The sequence below is a fragment of the Hetaerina americana genome, unplaced genomic scaffold (assembly GCF_022747635.1).
Source record: "Hetaerina americana unplaced genomic scaffold, ioHetAmer1.1.p SCAF_9, whole genome shotgun sequence".
Lineage (NCBI taxonomy): Eukaryota > Metazoa > Arthropoda > Insecta > Odonata > Calopterygidae > Hetaerina > Hetaerina americana.
Window position 1 is genome coordinate 15,354,347 of NW_027287538.1, and position 15,144 is coordinate 15,369,490.

Consider the following 15,144-nt stretch of genomic DNA (forward strand, 5'->3'; position numbering starts at 1 on the left):
ATCCAAAGTTCGTTTTGAGATGGCAAATTACCTCCGTCTCCCGCCATCATATAGTATGGTCGTGGACGGCCCGATGTATGCAAGCCGTGGGCAAGAAAATAGACGTCGTGTCGCGTCGTTGCAAGTGTTTGCGGGCTTGATATTGCTAAAATAGTTGACTCGAGAGTGGTGGAAATTGCCAACGGCCATACCACGCTGAATACACCGGTTCTCGTCCGATCACCGAAGTTAAGCAGCATCGGGCCCGGATAGTACTTGGATGGGTGACCGCCTGGGAACACCGGGTGCCGTTGGCTTTCAATATTTTTTTTCCGAAACGAACGTATTTTGAGGCATTCTCTGATGTTTTTAATTTTTTTCAAATAATTTATTTTGCAATGCCAGACATTGCATGCGTGATTTTGAATTGGTATGTTCCCTTTTGACACCATTCCATTTCATCTAGATGCGACCAGCTCTCTTGGGGCAATGCATTGGTGCTGTAGTAACCCGTATCTCTTCCACATTTATCCAAAGTTCGTTTTGAGATGGCAAATTACCTCCGTCTCCCGCCATCATATAGTATGGTCGTGGACGGCCCGATGTATGCAAGCCGTGGGCAAGAAAATAGACGTCGTGTCGCGTCGTTGCAAGTGTTTGCGGGCTTGATATTGCTAAAATAGTTGACTCGAGAGTGGTAGAAATTGCCAACGGCCATACCACGCTGAATACACCGGTTCTCGTCCGAGATCGAAGTTAAGCAGCATCGGGCCCGGATAGTACTTGGATGGGTGACCGCCTGGGAACACCGGGTGCCGTTGGCTTTCAATATTTTTTTTCCGAAACGAACGTATTTTGAGGCATTCTCTGATATTTTTAATTTTTTTCAAATAATTTATTTTGCAATGCCAGACATTGCATGCGTGATTTTGAATTGGTATGTTCCCTTTTGACACCATTCCATTTCATCTAGATGCGACCAGCTCTCTTGGGGCAATGCATTGGTGCTGTAGTAACCCGTATCTCTTCCACATTTATCCAAAGTTCGTTTTGAGATGGCAAATTACCTCCGTCTCCCGCCATCATATAGTATGGTCGTGGACGGCCCGATGTATGCAAGCCGTGGGCAAGAAAATAGACGTCGTGTCGCGTCGTTGCAAGTGTTTGCGGGCTTGATATTGCTAAAATAGTTGACTCGAGAGTGGTGGAAATTGCCAACGGCCATACCACGCTGAATACACCGGTTCTCGTCCGATCACCGAAGTTAAGCAGCATCGGGCCCGGATAGTACTTGGATGGGTGACCGCCTGGGAACACCGGGTGCCGTTGGCTTTCAATATTTTTTTTCCGAAACGAACGTATTTTGAGGCATTCTCTGATGTTTTTAATTTTTTTCAAATAATTTATTTTGCAATGCCAGACATTGCATGCGTGATTTTGAATTGGTATGTTCCCTTTTGACACCATTCCATTTCATCTAGATGCGACCAGCTCTCTTGGGGCAATGCATTGGTGCTGTAGTAACCCGTATCTCTTCCACATTTATCCAAAGTTCGTTTTGAGATGGCAAATTACCTCCGTCTCCCGCCATCATATGGTCGTGGACGGCCCGATGTATGCAAGCCGTGGGCAAGAAAATAGACGTCTTGTCGCGTCGTTGCAAGTGTTTGCGGGCTTGATATTGCTAAAATAGTTGACTCGAGAGTGGTGGAAATTGCCAATGGCCATACCACGCTGAATACACCGGTTCTCGTCCGATCACCGAAGTTAAGCAGCATCGGGCCCGGATAGTACTTGGATGGGTGACCGCCTGGGAACACCGGGTGCCGTTGGCTTTAAATATTTTTTTTCCGAAACGAACGTATTTTGAGGCATTCTCTGATGTTTTAAATTTTTTTCAAATAATTTATTTTGCAATGCCAGACATTGCATGCGTGATTTTGAATTGGTATGTTCCCTTTTGACACCATTCCATTTCATCTAGATGCGACCAGCTCTCTTGGGGCAATGCATTGGTGCTGTAGTAACCCGTATCTCTTCCACATTTATCCAAAGTTCGTTTTGAGATGGCAAATTACCTCCGTCTCCCGCCATCATATAGTATGGTCGTGGACGGCCCGATGTATGCAAGCCGTGGGCAAGAAAATAGACGTCGTGTCGCGTCGTTGCAAGTGTTTGCGGGCTTGATATTGCTAAAATAGTTGACTCGAGAGTGGTGGAAATTGCCAACGGCCATACCACGCTGAATACACCGGTTCTCGTCCGATCACCGAAGTTAAGCAGCATCGGGCCCGGATAGTACTTGGATGGGTGACCGCCTGGGAACACCGGGTGCCGTTGGCTTTCAATATTTTTTTTCCGAAACGAACGTATTTTGAGGCATTCTCTGATGTTTTTAATTTTTTTCAAATAATTTATTTTGCAATGCCAGACATTGCATGCGTGATTTTGAATTGGTATGTTCCCTTTTGACACCATTCCATTTCATCTAGATGCGACCAGCGTCTTGGGGCAATGCATTGGTGCTGTAGTAACCCGTATCTCTTCCACATTTATCCAAAGTTCGTTTTGAGATGGCAAATTACCTCCGTCTCCCGCCATCATATAGTATGGTCGTGGACGGCCCGATGTATGCAAGCCGTGGGCAAGAAAATAGACGTCGTGTCGCGTCGTTGCAAGTGTTTGCGGGCTTGATATTGCTAAAATAGTTGACTCGAGAGTGGTTGAAATTGCCAACGGCCATACCACTCTGAATACACCGGTTCTCGTCCGATCACCGAAGTTAAGCAGCATCGGGCCCGGATAGTACTTGGATGGGTGACCGCCTGGGAACACCGGGTGCCGTTGGCTTTCAATATTTTTTTTCCGAAACGAACGTATTTTGAGGCATTCTCTGATGTTTTTAATTTTTTTCAAATAATTTATTTTGCAATGCCAGACATTGCATGCGTGATTTTGAATTGGTATGTTCCCTTTTGACACCATTCCATTTCATCTAGATGCGACCAGCTCTCTTGGGGCAATGCATTGGTGCTGTAGTAACCCGTATCTCTTCCACATTTATCCAAAGTTCGTTTTGAGATGGCAAATTACCTCCGTCTCCCGCCATCATATAGTATGGTCGTGGACGGCCCGATGTATGCAAGCCGTGGGCAAGAAAATAGACGTCGTGTCGCGTCGTTGCAAGTGTTTGCGGGCTTGATATTGCTAAAATAGTTGACTCGAGAGTGGTAGAAATTGCCAACGGCCATACCACGCTGAATACACCGGTTCTCGTCCGAGATCGAAGTTAAGCAGCATCGGGCCCGGATAGTACTTGGATGGGTGACCGCCTGGGAACACCGGGTGCCGTTGGCTTTCAATATTTTTTTTCCGAAACGAACGTATTTTGAGGCATTCTCTGATATTTTTAATTTTTTTCAAATAATTTATTTTGCAATGCCAGACATTGCATGCGTGATTTTGAATTGGTATGTTCCCTTTTGACACCATTCCATTTCATCTAGATGCGACCAGCTCTCTTGGGGCAATGCATTGGTGCTGTAGTAACCCGTATCTCTTCCACATTTATCCAAAGTTCGTTTTGAGATGGCAAATTACCTCCGTCTCCCGCCATCATATAGTATGGTCGTGGACGGCCCGATGTATGCAAGCCGTGGGCAAGAAAATAGACGTCGTGTCGCGTCGTTGCAAGTGTTTGCGGGCTTGATATTGCTAAAATAGTTGACTCGAGAGTGGTGGAAATTGCCAACGGCCATACCACGCTGAATACACCGGTTCTCGTCCGATCACCGAAGTTAAGCAGCATCGGGCCCGGATAGTACTTGGATGGGTGACCGCCTGGGAACACCGGGTGCCGTTGGCTTTCAATATTTTTTTTCCGAAACGAACGTATTTTGAGGCATTCTCTGATGTTTTTAATTTTTTTCAAATAATTTATTTTGCAATGCCAGACATTGCATGCGTGATTTTGAATTGGTATGTTCCCTTTTGACACCATTCCATTTCATCTAGATGCGACCAGCTCTCTTGGGGCAATGCATTGGTGCTGTAGTAACCCGTATCTCTTCCACATTTATCCAAAGTTCGTTTTGAGATGGCAAATTACCTCCGTCTCCCGCCATCATATAGTATGGTCGTGGACGGCCCGATGTATGCAAGCCGTGGGCAAGAAAATAGACGTCGTGTCGCGTCGTTGCAAGTGTTTGCGGGCTTGATATTGCTAAAATAGTTGACTCGAGAGTGGTGGAAATTGCCAACGGCCATACCACGCTGAATACACCGGTTCTCGTCCGATCACCGAAGTTAAGCAGCATCGGGCCCGGATAGTACTTGGATGGGTGACCGCCTGGGAACACCGGGTGCCGTTGGCTTTCAATATTTTTTTTCCGAAACGAACGTATTTTGAGGCATTCTCTGATGTTTTTAATTTTTTTCAAATAATTTATTTTGCAATGCCAGACATTGCATGCGTGATTTTGAATTGGTATGTTCCCTTTTGACACCATTCCATTTCATCTAGATGCGACCAGCTCTCTTGGGGCAATGCATTGGTGCTGTAGTAACCCGGATCTCTTCCACATTTATCCAAAGTTCGTTTTGAGATGGCAAATTACCTCCGTCTCCCGCCATCATATAGTATGGTCGTGGACGGCCCGATGTATGCAAGCCGTGGGCAAGAAAATAGACGTCGTGTCGCGTCGTTGCAAGTGTTTGCGGGCTTGATATTGCTAAAATAGTTGACTCGAGAGTGGTGGAAATTGCCAACGGCCATACCACGCTGAATACACCGGTTCTCGTCCGATCACCGAAGTTAAGCAGCATCGGGCCCGGATAGTACTTGGATGGGTGACCGCCTGGGAACACCGGGTGCCGTTGGCTTTCAATATTTTTTTTCCGAAACGAACGTATTTTGAGGCATTCTCTGATGTTTTTAATTTTTTTCAAATAATTTATTTTGCAATGCCAGACATTGCATGCGTGATTTTGAATTGGTATGTTCCCTTTTGACACCATTCCATTTCATCTAGATGCGACCAGCTCTCTTGGGGCAATGCATTGGTGCTGTAGTAACCCGTATCTCTTCCACATTTATCCAAAGTTCGTTTTGAGATGGCAAATTACCTCCGTCTCCCGCCATCATATAGTATGGTCGTGGACGGCCCGATGTATGCAAGCCGTGGGCAAGAAAATAGACGTCGTGTCGCGTCGTTGCAAGTGTTTGCGGGCTTGATATTGCTAAAATAGTTGACTCGAGAGTGGTGGGAATTGCCAACGGCCATACCACGCTGAATACACCGGTTCTCGTCCGATCACCGAAGTTAGGCAGCATCGGGCCCGGATAGTACTTGGATGGGTGACCGCCTGGGAACACCGGGTGCCGTTGGCTTTCAATATTTTTTTTCCGAAACGAACGTATTTTGAGGCATTCTCTGATGTTTTTAATTTTTTTCAAATAATTTATTTTGCAATGCCAGACATTGCATGCGTGATTTTGAATTGGTATGTTCCCTTTTGACACCATTCCATTTCATCTAGATGCGACCAGCTCTCTTGGGGCAATGCATTGGTGCTGTAGTAACCCGTATCTCTTCCACATTTATCCAAAGTTCGTTTTGAGATGGCAAATTACCTCCGTCTCCCGCCATCATATAGTATGGTCGTGGACGGCCCGATGTATGCAAGCCGTGGGCAAGAAAATAGACGTCGTGTCGCGTCGTTGCAAGTGTTTGCGGGCTTGATATTGCTAAAATAGTTGACTCGAGAGTGGTGGAAAATGCCAACGGCCATACCACGCTGAATACACCGGTTCTCGTCCGATCACCGAAGTTAAGCAGCATCGGGCCCGGATAGTACTTGGATGGGTGACCGCCTGGGAACACCGGGTGCCGTTGGCTTTCAATATTTTTTTTCCGAAACGAACGTATTTTGAGGCATTCTCTGATGTTTTAAATTTTTTTCAAATAATTTATTTTGCAATGCCAGACATTGCATGCGTGATTTTGAATTGGTATGTTCCCTTTTGACACCATTCCATTTCATCTAGATGCGACCAGCTCTCTTGGGGCAATGCATTGGTGCTGTAGTAACCCGTATCTCTTCCACATTTATCCAAAGTTCGTTTTGAGATGGCAAATTACCTCCGTCTCCCGCCATCATATAGTATGGTCGTGGACGGCCCGATGTATGCAAGCCGTGGGCAAGAAAATAGACGTCGTGTCGCGTCGTTGCAAGTGTTTGCGGGCTTGATATTGCTAAAATAGTTGACTCGAGAGTGGTGGAAATTGCCAACGGCCATACCACGCTGAATACACCGGTTCTCGTCCGATCACCGAAGTTAAGCAGCATCGGGCCCGGATAGTACTTGGATGGGTGACCGCCTGGGAACACCGGGTGCCGTTGGCTTTCAATATTTTTTTTCCGAAACGAACGTATTTTGAGGCATTCTCTGATGTTTTAAATTTTTTTCAAATAATTTATTTTGCAATGCCAGACATTGCATGCGTGATTTTGAATTGGTATGTTCCCTTTTGACACCATTCCATTTCATCTAGATGCGACCAGCTCTCTTGGGGCAATGCATTGGTGCTGTAGTAACCCGTATCTCTTCCACATTTATCCAAAGTTCGTTTTGAGATGGCAAATTACCTCCGTCTCCCGCCATCATATAGTATGGTCGTGGACGGCCCGATGTATGCAAGCCGTGGGCAAGAAAATAGACGTCGTGTCGCGTCGTTGCAAGTGTTTGCGGGCTTGATATTGCTAAAATAGTTGACTCGAGAGTGGTGGAAATTGCCAACGGCCATACCACGCTGAATACACCGGTTCTCGTCCGATCACCGAAGTTAAGCAGCATCGGGCCCGGATAGTACTTGGATGGGTGACCGCCTGGGAACACCGGGTGCCGTTGGCTTTCAATATTTTTTTTCCGAAACGAACGTATTTTGAGGCATTCTCTGATGTTTTTAATTTTTTTCAAATAATTTATTTTGCAATGCCAGACATTGCATGCGTGATTTTGAATTGGTATGTTCCCTTTTGACACCATTCCATTTCATCTAGATGCGACCAGCTCTCTTGGGGCAATGCATTGGTGCTGTAGTAACCCGTATCTCTTCCACATTTATCCAAAGTTCGTTTTGAGATGGCAAATTACCTCCGTCTCCCGCCATCATATAGTATGGTCGTGGACGGCCCGATGTATGCAAGCCGTGGGCAAGAAAATAGACGTCGTGTCGCGTCGTTGCAAGTGTTTGCGGGCTTGATATTGCTAAAATAGTTGACTCGAGAGTGGTGGAAATTGCCAACGGCCATACCACGCTGAATTCACCGGTTCTCGTCCGATCACCGAAGTTAAGCAGCATCGGGCCCGGATAGTACTTGGATGGGTGACCGCCTGGGAACACCGGGTGCCGTTGGCTTTCAATATTTTTTTTCCGAAACGAACGTATTTTGAGGCATTCTCTGATGTTTTTAATTTTTTTCAAATAATTTATTTTGCAATGCCAGACATTGCATGCGTGATTTTGAATTGGTATGTTCCCTTTTGACACCATTCCATTTCATCTAGATGCGACCAGCTCTCTTGGGGCAATGCATTGGTGCTGTAGTAACCCGTATCTCTTCCACATTTATCCAAAGTTCGTTTTGAGATGGCAAATTACCTCCGTCTCCCGCCATCATATAGTATGGTCGTGGACGGCCCGATGTATGCAAGCCGTGGGCAAGAAAATAGACGTCGTGTCGCGTCGTTGCAAGTGTTTGCGGGCTTGATATTGCTAAAATAGTTGACTCGAGAGTGGTGGAAAATGCCAACGGCCATACCACGCTGAATACACCGGTTCTCGTCCGATCACCGAAGTTAAGCAGCATCGGGCCCGGATAGTACTTGGATGGGTGACCGCCTGGGAACACCGGGTGCCGTTGGCTTTCAATATTTTTTTTCCGAAACGAACGTATTTTGAGGCATTCTCTGATGTTTTTAATTTTTTTCAAATAATTTATTTTGCAATGCCAGACATTGCATGCGTGATTTTGAATTGGTATGTTCCCTTTTGACACCATTCCATTTCATCTAGATGCGACCAGCTCTCTTGGGGCAATGCATTGGTGCTGTAGTAACCCGTATCTCTTCCACATTTATCCAAAGTTCGTTTTGAGATGGCAAATTACCTCCGTCTCCCGCCATCATATAGTATGGTCGTGGACGGCCCGATGTATGCAAGCCGTGGGCAAGAAAATAGACGTCGTGTCGCGTCGTTGCAAGTGTTTGCGGGCTTGATATTGCTAAAATAGTTGACTCGAGAGTGGTGGAAAATGCCAACGGCCATACCACGCTGAATACACCGGTTCTCGTCCGATCACCGAAGTTAAGCAGCATCGGGCCCGGATAGTACTTGGATGGGTGACCGCCTGGGAACACCGGGTGCCGTTGGCTTTCAATATTTTTTTTCCGAAACGAACGTATTTTGAGGCATTCTCTGATGTTTTAAATTTTTTTCAAATAATTTATTTTGCAATGCCAGACATTGCATGCGTGATTTTGAATTGGTATGTTCCCTTTTGACACCATTCCATTTCATCTAGATGCGACCAGCTCTCTTGGGGCAATGCATTGGTGCTGTAGTAACCCGTATCTCTTCCACATTTATCCAAAGTTCGTTTTGAGATGGCAAATTACCTCCGTCTCCCGCCATCATATAGTATGGTCGTGGACGGCCCGATGTATGCAAGCCGTGGGCAAGAAAATAGACGTCGTGTCGCGTCGTTGCAAGTGTTTGCGGGCTTGATATTGCTAAAATAGTTGACTCGAGAGTGGTGGAAATTGCCAACGGCCATACCACGCTGAATACACCGGTTCTCGTCCGATCACCGAAGTTAAGCAGCATCGGGCCCGGATAGTACTTGGATGGGTGACCGCCTGGGAACACCGGGTGCCGTTGGCTTTCAATATTTTTTTTCCGAAACGAACGTATTTTGAGGCATTCTCTGATGTTTTAAATTTTTTTCAAATAATTTATTTTGCAATGCCAGACATTGCATGCGTGATTTTGAATTGGTATGTTCCCTTTTGACACCATTCCATTTCATCTAGATGCGACCAGCTCTCTTGGGGCAATGCATTGGTGCTGTAGTAACCCGTATCTCTTCCACATTTATCCAAAGTTCGTTTTGAGATGGCAAATTACCTCCGTCTCCCGCCATCATATAGTATGGTCGTGGACGGCCCGATGTATGCAAGCCGTGGGCAAGAAAATAGACGTCGTGTCGCGTCGTTGCAAGTGTTTGCGGGCTTGATATTGCTAAAATAGTTGACTCGAGAGTGGTGGAAATTGCCAACGGCCATACCACGCTGAATACACCGGTTCTCGTCCGATCACCGAAGTTAAGCAGCATCGGGCCCGGATAGTACTTGGATGGGTGACCGCCTGGGAACACCGGGTGCCGTTGGCTTTCAATATTTTTTTTCCGAAACGAACGTATTTTGAGGCATTCTCTGATGTTTTTAATTTTTTTCAAATAATTTATTTTGCAATGCCAGACATTGCATGCGTGATTTTGAATTGGTATGTTCCCTTTTGACACCATTCCATTTCATCTAGATGCGACCAGCTCTCTTGGGGCAATGCATTGGTGCTGTAGTAACCCGTATCTCTTCCACATTTATCCAAAGTTCGTTTTGAGATGGCAAATTACCTCCGTCTCCCGCCATCATATAGTATGGTCGTGGACGGCCCGATGTATGCAAGCCGTGGGCAAGAAAATAGACGTCGTGTCGCGTCGTTGCAAGTGTTTGCGGGCTTGATATTGCTAAAATAGTTGACTCGAGAGTGGTGGAAAATGCCAACGGCCATACCACGCTGAATACACCGGTTCTCGTCCGATCACCGAAGTTAAGCAGCATCGGGCCCGGATAGTACTTGGATGGGTGACCGCCTGGGAACACCGGGTGCCGTTGGCTTTCAATATTTTTTTTCCGAAACGAACGTATTTTGAGGCATTCTCTGATGTTTTAAATTTTTTTCAAATAATTTATTTTGCAATGCCAGACATTGCATGCGTGATTTTGAATTGGTATGTTCCCTTTTGACACCATTCCATTTCATCTAGATGCGACCAGCTCTCTTGGGGCAATGCATTGGTGCTGTAGTAACCCGTATCTCTTCCACATTTATCCAAAGTTCGTTTTGAGATGGCAAATTACCTCCGTCTCCCGCCATCATATAGTATGGTCGTGGACGGCCCGATGTATGCAAGCCGTGGGCAAGAAAATAGACGTCGTGTCGCGTCGTTGCAAGTGTTTGCGGGCTTGATATTGCTAAAATAGTTGACTCGAGAGTGGTGGAAATTGCCAACGGCCATACCACGCTGAATACACCGGTTCTCGTCCGATCACCGAAGTTAAGCAGCATCGGGCCCGGATAGTACTTGGATGGGTGACCGCCTGGGAACACCGGGTGCCGTTGGCTTTCAATATTTTTTTTCCGAAACGAACGTATTTTGAGGCATTCTCTGATGTTTTAAATTTTTTTCAAATAATTTATTTTGCAATGCCAGACATTGCATGCGTGATTTTGAATTGGTATGTTCCCTTTTGACACCATTCCATTTCATCTAGATGCGACCAGCTCTCTTGGGGCAATGCATTGGTGCTGTAGTAACCCGTATCTCTTCCACATTTATCCAAAGTTCGTTTTGAGATGGCAAATTACCTCCGTCTCCCGCCATCATATAGTATGGTCGTGGACGGCCCGATGTATGCAAGCCGTGGGCAAGAAAATAGACGTCGTGTCGCGTCGTTGCAAGTGTTTGCGGGCTTGATATTGCTAAAATAGTTGACTCGAGAGTGGTGGAAATTGCCAACGGCCATACCACGCTGAATACACCGGTTCTCGTCCGATCACCGAAGTTAAGCAGCATCGGGCCCGGATAGTACTTGGATGGGTGACCGCCTGGGAACACCGGGTGCCGTTGGCTTTCAATATTTTTTTTCCGAAACGAACGTATTTTGAGGCATTCTCTGATGTTTTTAATTTTTTTCAAATAATTTATTTTGCAATGCCAGACATTGCATGCGTGATTTTGAATTGGTATGTTCCCTTTTGACACCATTCCATTTCATCTAGATGCGACCAGCTCTCTTGGGGCAATGCATTGGTGCTGTAGTAACCCGTATCTCTTCCACATTTATCCAAAGTTCGTTTTGAGATGGCAAATTACCTCCGTCTCCCGCCATCATATAGTATGGTCGTGGACGGCCCGATGTATGCAAGCCGTGGGCAAGAAAATAGACGTCGTGTCGCGTCGTTGCAAGTGTTTGCGGGCTTGATATTGCTAAAATAGTTGACTCGAGAGTGGTGGAAAATGCCAACGGCCATACCACGCTGAATACACCGGTTCTCGTCCGATCACCGAAGTTAAGCAGCATCGGGCCCGGATAGTACTTGGATGGGTGACCGCCTGGGAACACCGGGTGCCGTTGGCTTTCAATATTTTTTTTCCGAAACGAACGTATTTTGAGGCATTCTCTGATGTTTTTAATTTTTTTCAAATAATTTATTTTGCAATGCCAGACATTGCATGCGTGATTTTGAATTGGTATGTTCCCTTTTGACACCATTCCATTTCATCTAGATGCGACCAGCTCTCTTGGGGCAATGCATTGGTGCTGTAGTAACCCGTATCTCTTCCACATTTATCCAAAGTTCGTTTTGAGATGGCAAATTACCTCCGTCTCCCGCCATCATATAGTATGGTCGTGGACGGCCCGATGTATGCAAGCCGTGGGCAAGAAAATAGACGTCGTGTCGCGTCGTTGCAAGTGTTTGCGGGCTTGATATTGCTAAAATAGTTGACTCGAGAGTGGTGGAAAATGCCAACGGCCATACCACGCTGAATACACCGGTTCTCGTCCGATCACCGAAGTTAAGCAGCATCGGGCCCGGATAGTACTTGGATGGGTGACCGCCTGGGAACACCGGGTGCCGTTGGCTTTCAATATTTTTTTTCCGAAACGAACGTATTTTGAGGCATTCTCTGATGTTTTAAATTTTTTTCAAATAATTTATTTTGCAATGCCAGACATTGCATGCGTGATTTTGAATTGGTATGTTCCCTTTTGACACCATTCCATTTCATCTAGATGCGACCAGCTCTCTTGGGGCAATGCATTGGTGCTGTAGTAACCCGTATCTCTTCCACATTTATCCAAAGTTCGTTTTGAGATGGCAAATTACCTCCGTCTCCCGCCATCATATAGTATGGTCGTGGACGGCCCGATGTATGCAAGCCGTGGGCAAGAAAATAGACGTCGTGTCGCGTCGTTGCAAGTGTTTGCGGGCTTGATATTGCTAAAATAGTTGACTCGAGAGTGGTGGAAATTGCCAACGGCCATACCACGCTGAATACACCGGTTCTCGTCCGATCACCGAAGTTAAGCAGCATCGGGCCCGGATAGTACTTGGATGGGTGACCGCCTGGGAACACCGGGTGCCGTTGGCTTTCAATATTTTTTTTCCGAAACGAACGTATTTTGAGGCATTCTCTGATGTTTTAAATTTTTTTCAAATAATTTATTTTGCAATGCCAGACATTGCATGCGTGATTTTGAATTGGTATGTTCCCTTTTGACACCATTCCATTTCATCTAGATGCGACCAGCTCTCTTGGGGCAATGCATTGGTGCTGTAGTAACCCGTATCTCTTCCACATTTATCCAAAGTTCGTTTTGAGATGGCAAATTACCTCCGTCTCCCGCCATCATATAGTATGGTCGTGGACGGCCCGATGTATGCAAGCCGTGGGCAAGAAAATAGACGTCGTGTCGCGTCGTTGCAAGTGTTTGCGGGCTTGATATTGCTAAAATAGTTGACTCGAGAGTGGTGGAAATTGCCAACGGCCATACCACGCTGAATACACCGGTTCTCGTCCGATCACCGAAGTTAAGCAGCATCGGGCCCGGATAGTACTTGGATGGGTGACCGCCTGGGAACACCGGGTGCCGTTGGCTTTCAATATTTTTTTTCCGAAACGAACGTATTTTGAGGCATTCTCTGATGTTTTTAATTTTTTTCAAATAATTTATTTTGCAATGCCAGACATTGCATGCGTGATTTTGAATTGGTATGTTCCCTTTTGACACCATTCCATTTCATCTAGATGCGACCAGCTCTCTTGGGGCAATGCATTGGTGCTGTAGTAACCCGTATCTCTTCCACATTTATCCAAAGTTCGTTTTGAGATGGCAAATTACCTCCGTCTCCCGCCATCATATAGTATGGTCGTGGACGGCCCGATGTATGCAAGCCGTGGGCAAGAAAATAGACGTCGTGTCGCGTCGTTGCAAGTGTTTGCGGGCTTGATATTGCTAAAATAGTTGACTCGAGAGTGGTGGAAAATGCCAACGGCCATACCACGCTGAATACACCGGTTCTCGTCCGATCACCGAAGTTAAGCAGCATCGGGCCCGGATAGTACTTGGATGGGTGACCGCCTGGGAACACCGGGTGCCGTTGGCTTTCAATATTTTTTTTCCGAAACGAACGTATTTTGAGGCATTCTCTGATGTTTTTAATTTTTTTCAAATAATTTATTTTGCAATGCCAGACATTGCATGCGTGATTTTGAATTGGTATGTTCCCTTTTGACACCATTCCATTTCATCTAGATGCGACCAGCTCTCTTGGGGCAATGCATTGGTGCTGTAGTAACCCGTATCTCTTCCACATTTATCCAAAGTTCGTTTTGAGATGGCAAATTACCTCCGTCTCCCGCCATCATATAGTATGGTCGTGGACGGCCCGATGTATGCAAGCCGTGGGCAAGAAAATAGACGTCGTGTCGCGTCGTTGCAAGTGTTTGCGGGCTTGATATTGCTAAAATAGTTGACTCGAGAGTGGTGGAAATTGCCAACGGCCATACCACGCTGAATACACCGGTTCTCGTCCGATCACCGAAGTTAAGCAGCATCGGGCCCGGATAGTACTTGGATGGGTGACCGCCTGGGAACACCGGGTGCCGTTGGCTTTCAATATTTTTTTTCCGAAACGAACGTATTTTGAGGCATTCTCTGATGTTTTAAATTTTTTTCAAATAATTTATTTTGCAATGCCAGACATTGCATGCGTGATTTTGAATTGGTATGTTCCCTTTTGACACCATTCCATTTCATCTAGATGCGACCAGCTCTCTTGGGGCAATGCATTGGTGCTGTAGTAACCCGTATCTCTTCCACATTTATCCAAAGTTCGTTTTGAGATGGCAAATTACCTCCGTCTCCCGCCATCATATAGTATGGTCGTGGACGGCCCGATGTATGCAAGCCGTGGGCAAGAAAATAGACGTCGTGTCGCGTCGTTGCAAGTGTTTGCGGGCTTGATATTGCTAAAATAGTTGACTCGAGAGTGGTGGAAATTGCCAACGGCCATTGGCTCCCCAAGGGGAGGTCCCCGGGTACCGACGGTATCCCTTTTGAATTCTACGTAGAATTCTGGGAAGAGCTGAAGGATTTAATCATTCCAGCGATAGAGAACATCCTCCAAAATGGCACCCTCACCACGACCCAAAGAGAGGGGAAAATTGTCCTAGTGCCGAAAAGAAAAGAGCCAAGGAGCCTAAATGACTACAGACCCATCACCCTCCTCAACGCCGATTACAAGGTAGTAGCTAAAATCGTTAAAACCAGACTCAACGAAGCCGTGGAAAAGATAATCGGGCCAGACCAACACATAGTAGGAAAGGGGAGGAACATTGTAACGGCGCTGACAACGATCAGAGACGCAATCGCGAGCCACGAGAGCAGGCAGGGCGCGGGCCTTAAACTGGTAGCGGTAGATATTGAGAAGGCTTTCGACAGGGTGAACATAAACCACGTATTGAACACATTAAAGAGGATGGGATTCCCCGAAAAGTTTTTGAATACAATAAAAATGTTCACGAACAACATCACGTCGAAAGTAAAATTGAGCGCGGGGGCCGAAACAAAGTCGTTCCCCGTGAGAAGATCAATCAGACAAGGCTGTCCGCTTTCGATGCTTCTGTTCTCTATATCACTGGAGCCCCTGCTACATAGTCTTCGCAGAAACATTAAAGGAATCCCGGCGGGGAACGGAAAAGTGTCCGCGGTGGCTTATGCGGACGACGTAACGATCTTCGCCCAAGATCAAG

General features: G+C 46.2%; 28 non-coding genes across 28 annotated transcripts; all 28 read left to right on the top strand.

Moving 5' to 3' along the window:
* Positions 1-177: 177 nt before the first annotated feature.
* On the top strand, positions 178-296 carry LOC139699282 (5S ribosomal RNA). The gene has a single exon (XR_011703172.1). It is a non-coding gene; the product is annotated as a 5S ribosomal RNA (ribosomal RNA).
* Positions 297-685: 389 nt separating this feature from the next.
* Positions 686-803, top strand: LOC139699152 (5S ribosomal RNA). The gene has a single exon (XR_011703076.1). It is a non-coding gene; the product is annotated as a 5S ribosomal RNA (ribosomal RNA).
* A 389-nt stretch (positions 804-1,192) lies between these two features.
* Positions 1,193-1,311, top strand: LOC139699283 (5S ribosomal RNA). The gene has a single exon (XR_011703173.1). It is a non-coding gene; the product is annotated as a 5S ribosomal RNA (ribosomal RNA).
* A 384-nt stretch (positions 1,312-1,695) lies between these two features.
* On the top strand, positions 1,696-1,814 carry LOC139699601 (5S ribosomal RNA). Its single transcript, XR_011703473.1, has one exon. It is a non-coding gene; the product is annotated as a 5S ribosomal RNA (ribosomal RNA).
* Positions 1,815-2,203: 389 nt separating this feature from the next.
* Positions 2,204-2,322, top strand: LOC139699284 (5S ribosomal RNA). Its single transcript, XR_011703174.1, has one exon. It is a non-coding gene; the product is annotated as a 5S ribosomal RNA (ribosomal RNA).
* Positions 2,323-2,710: 388 nt separating this feature from the next.
* On the top strand, positions 2,711-2,829 carry LOC139699708 (5S ribosomal RNA). Its single transcript, XR_011703574.1, has one exon. It is a non-coding gene; the product is annotated as a 5S ribosomal RNA (ribosomal RNA).
* A 389-nt stretch (positions 2,830-3,218) lies between these two features.
* On the top strand, positions 3,219-3,336 carry LOC139699153 (5S ribosomal RNA). The gene has a single exon (XR_011703077.1). It is a non-coding gene; the product is annotated as a 5S ribosomal RNA (ribosomal RNA).
* Positions 3,337-3,725: 389 nt separating this feature from the next.
* On the top strand, positions 3,726-3,844 carry LOC139699286 (5S ribosomal RNA). The gene has a single exon (XR_011703176.1). It is a non-coding gene; the product is annotated as a 5S ribosomal RNA (ribosomal RNA).
* A 389-nt stretch (positions 3,845-4,233) lies between these two features.
* Positions 4,234-4,352, top strand: LOC139699287 (5S ribosomal RNA). The gene has a single exon (XR_011703177.1). It is a non-coding gene; the product is annotated as a 5S ribosomal RNA (ribosomal RNA).
* Positions 4,353-4,741: 389 nt separating this feature from the next.
* LOC139699288 (5S ribosomal RNA) lies at positions 4,742-4,860 on the top strand. Its single transcript, XR_011703178.1, has one exon. It is a non-coding gene; the product is annotated as a 5S ribosomal RNA (ribosomal RNA).
* Positions 4,861-5,249: 389 nt separating this feature from the next.
* Positions 5,250-5,368, top strand: LOC139699714 (5S ribosomal RNA). The gene has a single exon (XR_011703580.1). It is a non-coding gene; the product is annotated as a 5S ribosomal RNA (ribosomal RNA).
* A 389-nt stretch (positions 5,369-5,757) lies between these two features.
* On the top strand, positions 5,758-5,876 carry LOC139699289 (5S ribosomal RNA). Its single transcript, XR_011703179.1, has one exon. It is a non-coding gene; the product is annotated as a 5S ribosomal RNA (ribosomal RNA).
* Positions 5,877-6,265: 389 nt separating this feature from the next.
* On the top strand, positions 6,266-6,384 carry LOC139699290 (5S ribosomal RNA). Its single transcript, XR_011703180.1, has one exon. It is a non-coding gene; the product is annotated as a 5S ribosomal RNA (ribosomal RNA).
* Positions 6,385-6,773: 389 nt separating this feature from the next.
* On the top strand, positions 6,774-6,892 carry LOC139699291 (5S ribosomal RNA). The gene has a single exon (XR_011703181.1). It is a non-coding gene; the product is annotated as a 5S ribosomal RNA (ribosomal RNA).
* A 389-nt stretch (positions 6,893-7,281) lies between these two features.
* On the top strand, positions 7,282-7,400 carry LOC139699605 (5S ribosomal RNA). The gene has a single exon (XR_011703477.1). It is a non-coding gene; the product is annotated as a 5S ribosomal RNA (ribosomal RNA).
* Positions 7,401-7,789: 389 nt separating this feature from the next.
* On the top strand, positions 7,790-7,908 carry LOC139699292 (5S ribosomal RNA). Its single transcript, XR_011703182.1, has one exon. It is a non-coding gene; the product is annotated as a 5S ribosomal RNA (ribosomal RNA).
* Positions 7,909-8,297: 389 nt separating this feature from the next.
* Positions 8,298-8,416, top strand: LOC139699293 (5S ribosomal RNA). The gene has a single exon (XR_011703183.1). It is a non-coding gene; the product is annotated as a 5S ribosomal RNA (ribosomal RNA).
* Positions 8,417-8,805: 389 nt separating this feature from the next.
* On the top strand, positions 8,806-8,924 carry LOC139699295 (5S ribosomal RNA). Its single transcript, XR_011703184.1, has one exon. It is a non-coding gene; the product is annotated as a 5S ribosomal RNA (ribosomal RNA).
* Positions 8,925-9,313: 389 nt separating this feature from the next.
* Positions 9,314-9,432, top strand: LOC139699296 (5S ribosomal RNA). The gene has a single exon (XR_011703185.1). It is a non-coding gene; the product is annotated as a 5S ribosomal RNA (ribosomal RNA).
* A 389-nt stretch (positions 9,433-9,821) lies between these two features.
* LOC139699298 (5S ribosomal RNA) lies at positions 9,822-9,940 on the top strand. The gene has a single exon (XR_011703187.1). It is a non-coding gene; the product is annotated as a 5S ribosomal RNA (ribosomal RNA).
* A 389-nt stretch (positions 9,941-10,329) lies between these two features.
* Positions 10,330-10,448, top strand: LOC139699299 (5S ribosomal RNA). The gene has a single exon (XR_011703188.1). It is a non-coding gene; the product is annotated as a 5S ribosomal RNA (ribosomal RNA).
* A 389-nt stretch (positions 10,449-10,837) lies between these two features.
* Positions 10,838-10,956, top strand: LOC139699300 (5S ribosomal RNA). The gene has a single exon (XR_011703189.1). It is a non-coding gene; the product is annotated as a 5S ribosomal RNA (ribosomal RNA).
* Positions 10,957-11,345: 389 nt separating this feature from the next.
* Positions 11,346-11,464, top strand: LOC139699301 (5S ribosomal RNA). Its single transcript, XR_011703190.1, has one exon. It is a non-coding gene; the product is annotated as a 5S ribosomal RNA (ribosomal RNA).
* Positions 11,465-11,853: 389 nt separating this feature from the next.
* On the top strand, positions 11,854-11,972 carry LOC139699302 (5S ribosomal RNA). Its single transcript, XR_011703191.1, has one exon. It is a non-coding gene; the product is annotated as a 5S ribosomal RNA (ribosomal RNA).
* A 389-nt stretch (positions 11,973-12,361) lies between these two features.
* Positions 12,362-12,480, top strand: LOC139699304 (5S ribosomal RNA). Its single transcript, XR_011703193.1, has one exon. It is a non-coding gene; the product is annotated as a 5S ribosomal RNA (ribosomal RNA).
* A 389-nt stretch (positions 12,481-12,869) lies between these two features.
* LOC139699305 (5S ribosomal RNA) lies at positions 12,870-12,988 on the top strand. The gene has a single exon (XR_011703194.1). It is a non-coding gene; the product is annotated as a 5S ribosomal RNA (ribosomal RNA).
* Positions 12,989-13,377: 389 nt separating this feature from the next.
* LOC139699306 (5S ribosomal RNA) lies at positions 13,378-13,496 on the top strand. The gene has a single exon (XR_011703195.1). It is a non-coding gene; the product is annotated as a 5S ribosomal RNA (ribosomal RNA).
* A 389-nt stretch (positions 13,497-13,885) lies between these two features.
* LOC139699307 (5S ribosomal RNA) lies at positions 13,886-14,004 on the top strand. Its single transcript, XR_011703196.1, has one exon. It is a non-coding gene; the product is annotated as a 5S ribosomal RNA (ribosomal RNA).
* Positions 14,005-15,144: the final 1,140 nt, after the last annotated feature.